At 37.5% G+C, this 11,215-nt stretch overlaps 1 protein-coding gene across 1 annotated transcript in view; it reads right to left on the bottom strand.

Moving 5' to 3' along the window:
* STAT6 (signal transducer and activator of transcription 6) overlaps positions 1–10,876 on the bottom strand; it is a 97,111-nt gene extending 86,235 nt beyond the window's left edge. Inside the window, exon 1 of the mRNA XM_072398466.1 lies at positions 10,623–10,876. The gene's annotated coding sequence lies outside the window, so the exon portion shown is untranslated. The remainder of the gene's footprint in view (positions 1–10,622) is intronic.
* Positions 10,877–11,215: the final 339 nt, after the last annotated feature.

Below are 11,215 nucleotides of genomic sequence, written 5' to 3'. Positions count from 1 at the left end.
CCCCTGTTCGGACATATTTCTGTAAGTTACAAGTCTACAATTTAAAAAAAAAATTCATGAAAAACAGTGGATCACTTTTGGTACAGAAATCTAGACCCCAGTGTAACGCTTAGGTGGTTAAACATCCATAAGTAATAATATACTCTCTAAACATCCAGTCATACTCATACTACAATGCTTTGTGATAAATCCCTTTTGGGCACACACTCACCCTTTTTAATAAGCCTGAACTTCATACAAGTTAGGTCAAATGCACTTTTCTTTACATGATCCAAATAAATGAAAAAGCCTAAAACAATACAAGTATAATCTTAAATATTTTTATCCTCACTGCTTAATTGCAATTGCATTCACTGTCTAATTATACCATCTACTCAGTATTTAAATGTGAATGTAGCACTTTCCTAAGCAACCCTTAATCTTAGGTAGATTTTATTATAAAGTCGCCCTGTAGTGGCTCACATTAAGTGGATACTCAAACAGTAGGATGAGCATCGCAAAAAGGCAAGCTCATTTAAAACCCAGCAGCATATTCGGTAACATACATATAATAGGGGAAATAACATTGGCTCATAGCCATTTTTGATCTGCAAGAGCACAGTTTGTCAAATGATCACCTATGCAAAGCTTTAAATAACACACAAAACTGGGGAGAGTCATTTTAGGAATAGAAACAAGAAACCAGCACTGCTTTAAGAACATGCAGAATATTTTGAGATTATATTATGAAAATTACTTCAATGTTAACAAGTATACAGAAAACAGAAAAACTTTGAAAGTTTTACAAAGTTTTATTTATTTATTTATGTATATATACACACACACACATTAAATAGACAAGACATATGTATATTTCAGGCAGCAATGGTAGAACCTTGCTTTTCTATGAAAGTTTTTTGAAACCACAATAACAGAAGTAAATAGTATAGTTATGACATGTATAGAAAGTTAGCTTTAAATGTAGTGTATAAAATTTAAGGCCATTTCCTATTAAAGGAGCTCATTCTTTTTGTAGAAATCGCACAATGTGCATGATTAAAGTGTTTTCCCACAATATGTAATATTTATTTAAAGTAAGCGAATGAGAAAAGGAGCATAGAGGAAGGCCAGCATGAGTGGGCAGACAGGGAGCAGGCTAGGATAGGGTTAATTATTTAGTTTCAGAAGTTAGAAAGGGCTGGGGTTAAGGGGTGGAGGTGAAGAAGGAGTTAGGATGGTAAAAGGTCAGGATAGGAAGTGGCAGGCCATTAGCTTAGAGAGGGTAAGAGGAAAGTTTCCTGCCCACCCACCCTTCTTTTTTTGGGATTGTTTTGGGTTATGTTTAAGTTTTTGTTAGGATGATGTTTGAAGGGGTAAGCGGTTGAGGTCTTTGAGTTTTAGTGATCATTTGATGCGGTTACGGTGGATTGGGAACCCATCTTTGGTGTGAAGCCTCCATGGTTTGTGGAATTGGGGTTTTTGGATAACATATGGCAGTGGTCTGTGGTAAAAGAGGGGTTATGTCATTCCCGAGCTGTGAGGTTTGGCAGCAGTTTATATATGTGTATTCTGGTGAAGTAGACCCACTGTGTAATTGGGGTGCCTTCGAGGACCAGCAACCAGTAGGGTTTTAATGGTTATTGTTAAAATAATGTTTAATAATGTGAATTATGTTAATTTATGGTTTATGCTGTTTATTGTTAAAGCGTACCCAAACTCAGAATTTTTACTTTATATAAAAGGGCAGACAACTGTGTTTTTTTCAAGTGCAACACCCATTAAAAAAAAAAAAAAAAAAGGGTGTGGCACCAAACCCACTTAATTCTTTATCGCCTAGACGATCAAGAATAAATGGGAGCTCAGAGCCTCCTGGGATACCTATGTCATGCATCCCAGACATGCGCAGAAGGAGCCCTTTCATCAATGGAAAAAAAAATTGCCACAACGGCAAGTTTTTTCCCGATCTACGTCACCCGATTTTGCGCTTGCGCAGTTCCAGATCGCATGACCTAGAAACAAGAATGCGAATGAAGAGAGGAGAAGATGTCGGCACCTGGCACTCCATATGGATAGACTGAAGTGTGATTTTTTTGTTTTGAGTTTTTTTATGCTTTAATTTAAGGTTTATACTAAAGTTTACACTAAAGTTCTTGAATAGTATTTAAACTCCGATTGTTTGTAATTGCAATACTATACTGCAAGTTTTGTATCTATGTTTATTTGCCATTCTTTGTTGCATGGCATGCCATCTGAATTATTTAGCTGATTATGAATGCATTACTTTTTTTTATAAATCTTAATATTCCCAGTGAGAGCTTCTTTCCTTTAGAGAACAGTTAGATTTTCCAAAACGTGATTTCCAGCTGTGCTTTCCAGGAAGTTTATAGAAAAATAATTTACTACTGACTAGCGTATAACAACAAAAATTATTTTACCCATATTAGGTATCTAATAGAAGTGGGATAATTTGGGTAGCTAGTCAACGTAAATAAAATAATACAAATTATCATCTACAAAAATGTTGTTTACTTTTAACCAGTATTACACTATATGGTAACAAAAAAGTAATAAAATAATAGAGGTAAAAAAGTAATAAAATATACCTGTACTGCCTACAAAATTATATTATAAACCCATGTGTACAATAGTATACTTGTTCACATGACAGCTGTGCCAATATCCCCTCTCTGCTTGAAGGTGCAGAGGGTGGATAGTGACAGATTATTTGTATTATCCTAGACACTTTTTTCACCATGGTGTCTACACTAAGCACTAAGCACTTCCACTGAATAACAGGAGAGCATGTCCATAATACATTCCCAACACCCAATTTGGATTTTTCTAATGAGGTGACAGGTTTACTATCTAGAAAGGTAATCCCACCAGTTTGTATTCCCTTATTTCTTTTTTCTGTTTAATACATTTTCTATATTATACTAGCCTCTGTAGTTAACCAAACTATGTTTTAAAAATAACGATGGATATTATTTATTAACTTGTATTTTATGCAGCCTCAACAGATTATGCAGCAGCTTGCAAAGTTCATAGTCATATCACTAACTGTCCCTAAAAGGACCTCACAATCTCAATGTCACTACCAAAGTCATTTAGCAATAATATAGTCCATGGCAAGTTTTAGGCGAAGACAGTTACCTGTTTGCATGTTTTGGAGATATAATAATTACATAAAGTAGAGTAAAGGGGTGTAAGTGTTCTTTAGTAAATGAGTTAAGAGGTATGTTAGCCTAAACCCCATATTACAGATGGCTCATCTCATATCTATCTGTATGTCAATTTGTTTTTAGTCTTGGATAGAGACAGAATGTCAATAACCAACTAATTTTTTGTGTGTCCTGGTGGAAGTACTTCTCATTCACATAATTCCCTAAAGACAAGAATTGCAAGAATCTATTGGTACCAGCACACAATGTTTGGAGCACTTACTAAAGAGTACACAGGAAGTCACGATAGGGCCTGGTAAATTTCCCCATTCCAAACCCACAAAAATGTAGCACATGTTAAACCAGCCAAGCAGTAAAGACTGTGATTTTAAAGAAGAAATAAAAAGTTATGAAATTGAAAGTAGACAGGTTTTTTTTATTGCAGAAGGGTCAGGCAATGTTCCTTTTGCAATAAAATATGCTTGTCATTTTTCCTTATTTTAACTTTAGCTCCGATTTAACATGAGTTTTGGCATGCATTTTGATGCCGTGAAATTAGGTTTAAAAGACAAGTTTCAAAACTACTACTTTTTTCCTGGTGACAAGGATAAACAGGGACAAATTATGCAAAAAAAAAAAAAAACAGCCAGGGTTCTTATTCTTTCCTACTCTAAGGGCAAGAGTTTACCTTTAGATACACATTAAATCTTAGCATTGGTTTTCTTTAATTAGATAAAATTAGAATTATTAGGATGGTCCCTGCTGTAGATAAGTGTTGGTAACATTTCTTTGGGAAAAGTACCAGTTTCCATAACATGTAAAACCTCAACATAAATAAGGAGAAACCACATCCTTAATGTTCTTAAAAAAACACTTGCTGTAAAAATTGTCCAGGCCAGATAATTTATAACATTTATGGGGTGCAAAAATTCCCCCACCCTCTATATAAGAAACTCACAATATTAAACTGCAGAGTTTATTAGTTGTTTTTTGGAAAGTTATAAAGTAATAGGTGAATCTTTATTATTATATGTAGTGTTAGTTTTTAGAACAGACACTAGGTTCACTCCTAATAGAACTGAATAAACCGGTTGTTTAAGTAAACTTAATTAGCTTATTCTCAGTACTCAGTGGAAGTGCCACAACAACCACCAGCTAATGGGCATGCTGCCCGGTGTGTGTCCTAACAATGGTACACAGCCTGGTTTTTACAATAGCAACCAATGACTAGGAGCCTAATGTTATTGTACATCTTAGGCAGCAGCTGCTCCGTCCTCAATTTAACGGCTCACAGTTGCTGTTTACCTTGCCAACAAAGTGCTTTACTTTTATTAAGATTAGGTGAACTCCAAGCACATATTTTGTTTCTTGTTTTACACACAGTAAGGAAAAGTTGAAGAGAAGACTTCTCTTAATTAACTGTGACAAGGACACATGCAGCAACAGCGACAAAAAGCTGTGTTCATTGTTATTAAGGGTGAAAATCTTTTCATTGAGGACACAGCCAGTGGTATAAATATCTGTAGAACTATGTTTTAAGGTGTATTTACTGTGTAATATTTTCACCGATGATTGATCAAAATTTTACCCAATATGCACACAGCTTCAAAATGTACAATTTCCTGAATCAAATGTGAGACCACCTTTTTTAAATATTTAGAAAGAAGACAGATGCCTAAACAAAAGTTTACTTTAAATAAGGGTAAAGTTGCTTCCTAAGTTTTTTCTTCTTGGTATTTACTGCAAAATAACTCCCTATACTGAGAACTGAGTTCCTTCAATGCCCAACCTTTGCCTTAAACAGATCCCACATGGCTGTCATAATAGGAAAATGGACAGGAAAACATTTTACCAAAAGGACCAATTCTATATATACACAAGTATTACTAATGTTTTTGTTGTTTTTGGATACAAAACTATTGCAACAAGCATGGAGAAAATGTTTTGGTTTTTTTCATCTTTTAGAAGATTTTAGATTTTAGATTAGCTTAAACGGGAATGGGATGCAGACAGAGTACATCAATTCAAGCAGTTGGTGCTCAAATATAGGAATAAAAGCCATTTTCCACAAAAAATAAAACTCTACAGCTCTATGCGGAATTTCAAACTAACAATCCATCTATATTAAATTTCTGGCATTAGGATACAATAGTTTTTTTTTAACTCTTGCCCATTGCTCCTATCAACTGTGGCATAGGCTTCATCTGGTACCCATAGATGTCCTCTTAGCTCTGTGTCAACCTTATTAAAATAATCACATCCATCCATGTGAAAGGAAAAACACCAGACCTACTTGGCCAGCTTATTTGATCTGGAGACCTTTCTCCAGACAGCATTCCAGAATACAGGCCTTACGTAGGCTTTCCAGCATATCAAGCCTCATACAGGCTTCGTATAGCATTCCAGTATCTGTTGAGTTGCATTGCATACTTTCTGCAAGAGCTATCTCTAAGACTACAAATCTCAGATTCAACCTCAATTTCTCTTTTTAGTGGAATCCAATTCCTTTTATTACGCTAAGCCAGGTGCACCATAGCCACTTCATATTCCTGGCCTACTAGAGGGAGGGAGTGTTTCACCCACCCAATCCATCCAAGACACTTCAAGCCTGGATCTCAAATAAGGAGCCACAGACATGCTGATATCTGGATCATTATATCCCTTATTCTTTAAAGGTGAAATGGAGGGAAAAAATCTCTAAACCTGGCTGTTAGAAGACGATTATGTAGCCGGCAATCTTATGTAGTAAGCCACTGCCCAGTTGCCCTCCAATGGCATTGCTTTATGTAGCAAGGGAGATCAAGCAAAAGCTGTCAGTTCTGTGATCTGCAGCATCCTAAGTTTCTGTTTAGCCGTGATTGGTCTCTGGGCATCCTCTGCTCTCACTGTGTGCAGCTGAAAGGGATTTGGCTGCAGCCAATGAGCAGAGTTGTCCCTGGTCTGAATCTTGCGCTGCCATTGGCTGCTAAGACTGTATAGTCTCTTTGCTCCCAGTCACCTATTGCCTGTTGTAATGTTTATGTAGGCTGTCCTGTTGCTGGTGTGTTATTCGATAGATTTACTGTCGCCGACCCTGCCTGTTTCTGATGTGCTTGTTTGTACTTGTGACCCCCAACTTGCCCGGTGATCTGAAGACCTGTGTATGATCTCTGGCTCTGTATTCTGTATTGCTGGAATACTTTGTACTGCATTATCTGTGGGCTCCTGGTCCTCTGTCCTTCCCCAGATGCCATCCCTTGGACACAGAAGATCTGGGGCTACTGTGTGCTGGCATGGTGCACCTAGCCTCCTGAGGCTGAGCGGGGGCCTGCTATTAGATTGGGGGGCTGGCAGTCACTGGTGATGGAGTTCTACTAATCTTAATAAAAGTTATGCATGTTTTTTTTTGTAAATACTCAATGTAATAAAAAAAACCTACAATGGCTTTACAGTCTTTCACATCCTTACTCCCTATCTTGTACATGGGGGTCTCACCGGCATCTATTTTTCTTTTTTTAAGCAGTGATATTTCTAAACCAGTGAATCACATGTCCATGCTTGAACTACAATTAGTCACATTGCTTTTCTTCCTAATTCAGCAAGCAGATGTGGATGGTGTTTATTTTCTTTTCTCCACTGAAATGAGAAGCACCTGACTAAAAGCTGAAGTTTAATAATATTTTTTATCATCCCTGATTTCTTCGTTTCCCTCTGAACAAGCTAAAAAAATGATTATTATGACAATGCAAGCAGAAGTTGTAGGAGCCTGTACATCTGTGCAAGATACAAGGTAAGGCCACAAAGGTCTTGCACGATGTGCTAGGTGCACCAGTCCTCGGAGCAGCAATCCTACCCAACAATCAAGATACTCCTCAATGAACTTCAGGTGCCACCTCTGCGCTTCTCACCACTAAGTTCCAACACCGCCAGGTCTTGTGAGGGAATCAGTACCATCGGGGGACAGTGGCACTGGCACCATATTCGCCTTCCTGATTTTTAAGATAATTCAAGAATAGCATTTAAATGCTAAATGCTTGCTATAGATACATTATTTATGCTTGTTTAACATCGTTATGATTTTAATATTAGATGGTCCCTGTAGTCTGACACTTGTGTCATGGATCAGAAAAAAATACCATTAACATGTGTCCTTAAAACAAAGTGAAATTTCAGGTAAAATTAAATAAAACTATTCCAGGTGCATCAAAACGAAAGGTGGGTGAAGTTTATTAGTTTATATTTTCTACAAAATAGCCTCAACCTGCAGGAGCCTTGCTTTGTTTTTAACCAATGGTCTCCCGACAGAGGCCCAACACATCCTCAGGAAGCTAGAGCTCTCCAAATTGCAAGAAGCATGAATTTTGTAGATTGCAGAGCTAAAGGCATGGTCTAGGACGATGTGGGGTCTGTGCAGGGAGACTACTGCTTAAACTTGGACACAGAATGCATGTAAAAGCACAGTAAAATGCAGCATTTTAATGCTTACAGGCAGTGTTTTCCTTTCCATAAATGTACTATTTATATGCATTGTTACATTGTATTTACTAGAAAAAAATGAAGAAATTCTCTAGCATAGCCCCCTTTTTTCTTTAGCCTTTCTCTCTTTTGGGAATGTCTAATTACCCCCTGTGTTGGTACCTCCTCCATCCCATTCCTCCCTGCCTAAACTTTCATGTATCTGCTGAAGGAGGAGCAAAGGGGACTACTATCTCTAATGGTGTCACTTAAAGCTGAACTAAACCTAGTTATTAAAGTTAAGAAAAAGAGATTTCTTTATCATAGAAGGAACAAAACAAATGTACCTACTTGTTCCCAATCTGTTGGTAAATGTAGTTTTGGCACATGCTCATTTTACAATAAATAGCGAGACACCACATCACATGTACGTCAATTCTATTACCATTCTGTTTTTAAGGCAAAAATTGTGGAACTTAAAAAAGGGAACAAGTGGATTGTTGATAGCATACATGAAAGCAACTGCTTCAGGTTATTACAAAAATAAAGCTGAAATAAAATAAAGAATTTTTCTGGGCCCAAAAAGAAGTCTTTCATAAATGGATCAATCCTGGCCCCCTCCCATCTAAATTATTTTTTCTTGACAAATTCACTATTGTGTTTTATATGTGTGTGGAGGTCTCCTCACATAATGATAGCCAACTATGTCAGGTCTCTCACTCTCTGTGTGGCGTTGGATAAATACCTGTCCTCCCCCCCGAACTAGTGTTCGTTTGTTTGCTACACATAAGCAGTATTTTATTAAAATTGTTTCTCTGTATTACTTTACTGTATACTGTTCTAGAGCCGCCCAGACTCTCTGGAATGGTTTTCCTCGTCCTAATCAGCTTGCTCCTACTTTCTGCTCATTTAAAAGAGCCCTCAAAGCCCATTTCTTCAAAGTTGCCTACCTGTCTTCTCCCATCTCGTAAATCCTCACTACTTCCCACCACTACATATCTCCCCTCCTATTGTATGAGACGCCCCCTACCGCCTAGATTGTAAGCTCTTCGGGGGAGGGTCCTCTCCTCCTCCTGTGTCATTGTCTGTATTCTCCTATCATTTGCAACCACTATTTAATGTACAGTGCTGCGTAATATGTTGGCGCTATATAAATCCTGTTTAATATTAATAAATGATTTTAGACATGTTACACATTCACAGATCAGTTGTTATGGCTTCTGGTATTGTATGCAACAGTAAAATTAATAATTTTTAAATATAGTGCTGAAAGTTTATACAAGAGAAGGGGTAGGAAACTTTACTTCTCCAACAGCCCATACCGCATTCCCTCCCTTGTTCTAGTCCTGCAGCCTCCATCAGTCATCTAAGGACTTTCAGCAGAGTACCTGTGTCCCTTTCTGATTCACTGTGGTTCTTTCCTTTGACTGCAGGAACAGAGGGGTTGGAAGATGTCACAAAAGTGTCCTGCACAGGTATTCTCCACTCCAATGTTGAGAATGTAGCGCTGGAAAAGTGGGGAAGGTAGAAGACCGAGCGGTAGCCAACCTTTTTTGGTCTCGTGGACCACTAAAATTACGGGCTCTTGACTGCACATGTGCAGGGAGCCGGTTGTCAATCAAAGGGAGGAACCTCCTCATAATAACATCATAACGCCATAACCCTGCCCACTCTGCCATCGCAGACCTGAGCCTGCATTGGGAACTGCTGGGGGGCACGTGGTCCGCGTCTCTGGCCAGTTCGTCCCCCCGGCGGAGTTCTTCTCTTGACTACGCTCGGGGGTGCACCAACCAGAGCCACCAAAATCTTCTCGCGGACCACCGGTTGGCAACCGTTGTTTTAGAGAACTGGGTATACTATGTATTTTCTTGCAAGAGACTTCTGGTTCCAATTATTCTATATAAAGTGTATTTTTAAATATACAAATTAAAAACATAAAAGATAAATGTGCATTAAAACTTTTCTCAAAGCTACTTTACTGCCCTAAAATAAAATGAGACCTGTGTGGTCTTTTGTTACCCAAATGTTTCACCACCTATTGTGTAAATAGTGACAAATAGTAAAAGACTACTAGCAGATTAGGCACGGATGTTTTAGAAGTTGTATTGCAATAAATGTTTGGCACAAAACCCTTGATAGCTCTGTGCTGGGAATTTTCCATAATTTTTTTTACACAGAGCTCCACCTGCTTGTTGTCTGTTAACCACAGTCAGGCTGCACTACTACATCCAGGCTTCAATATATACATAGGACATTCCCACAAGAACACAGCCGCTTAACACTTATATCATGCAAATGCACACAACCACTCTGAAAACACCTGCAAATGTTCAAAATCCCATAACATTTTAGAAATCACTAACTTGACAACAGCAAACACCCGCTTGCCCACTACTCAGTTGTCTTTTTTTTTGTGTGATGTATACATTATAATAATATTTATTATTATTATTATTATTATAACATATTACACAGCGCTGTACATTAAATAGGGGTTGAAAATTACAGATACAGCCAGTGACACAGAAGAAGTCCCTGCCCTGAAGAGCTTGCCATCTAGGAAATTTTTATTTTGTGTTTATATAAAAACACAACTTCATCAAAACTTTCACCCAACCCCCTAAATGATTATATCCAAAACAAAAAAGGTTTATCCACTCATTGGCCTATTGTTAATATTAGTTGTTATTATTAGTAGGGGTGTGTCCCTTATCTATATACTTTGTGTTAAAATGTATAAATGACTTCTTGGTATGTTTATGCTTTATTATTCAGCTTTGTTTATAAAGTAGGTGGTCTGAGAAGCCATTAATAAATGACATCTGTAAATACAGACATTGTACTTTCCACATCACGTCAACAGAAGGAAGGACAGCTCCACTCTACAGCCAGCCTGTTCCAGGAAGATTGAACGCAGGTTACGCCATCACATTCGTCTTAAAATGTGACATTCACACAAAAAAGTGATAGAAATATTTATATATATGTGTAAATATAAATGTATAGATATAAAAGAAGATAATTGGAAATGATGTAGGTTACTCTTACCTCCCCCACACAGACACTTTTCCTCTTTCAGTTTCTAGCAGCTTACTTGTTGATTGTAGAAATAAAAGCTGCGAAGTTCATCTGCCAATTAGCCAATATCCAATAACAGATCAATTGTCAGACCTGTATGAAGAACAACAAATAATAATAATACACACTGCTTCTTGCATTTCCTCAGTGCTTTAAAATCTTTCTACTGTCTGCTGCGTAATTTTTTTTCTTGATTTCACTTCCTGATTTGAGAACAGAAAGCTGGCAGGCAGCCTGAAATTTTCTCTTTTTTTTGCTTAGGCCCAGCCCTAAACATTGCACAAATTTCCTCTGTGTGAGAGTTTGCTTGGAAATGACTTCTCTACCACTCAGGACAGATTGTAGAGAAATTAAAGTCCATCACTTGTAGTCAGAGGACACCTATGTAGTCATGTGCAGTAATATAATATATTATACTATATCTAAAACACATAATATTTTATACTACATTGCAGGTCTGCATTTATAATTAAGTTTATGTCTTCTGAGACTAAACATTTCAGAACTGTTTGTTTAGGCAGAATATCACACTTATACACAAAGCTAGGTGTGTTTTGCTTACT

This window comes from Pyxicephalus adspersus, chromosome 1 (assembly GCF_032062135.1).
Source record: "Pyxicephalus adspersus chromosome 1, UCB_Pads_2.0, whole genome shotgun sequence".
Taxonomy (NCBI): domain Eukaryota; kingdom Metazoa; phylum Chordata; class Amphibia; order Anura; family Pyxicephalidae; genus Pyxicephalus; species Pyxicephalus adspersus.
This window is presented reverse-complemented; position numbering and strand designations above follow the sequence as displayed.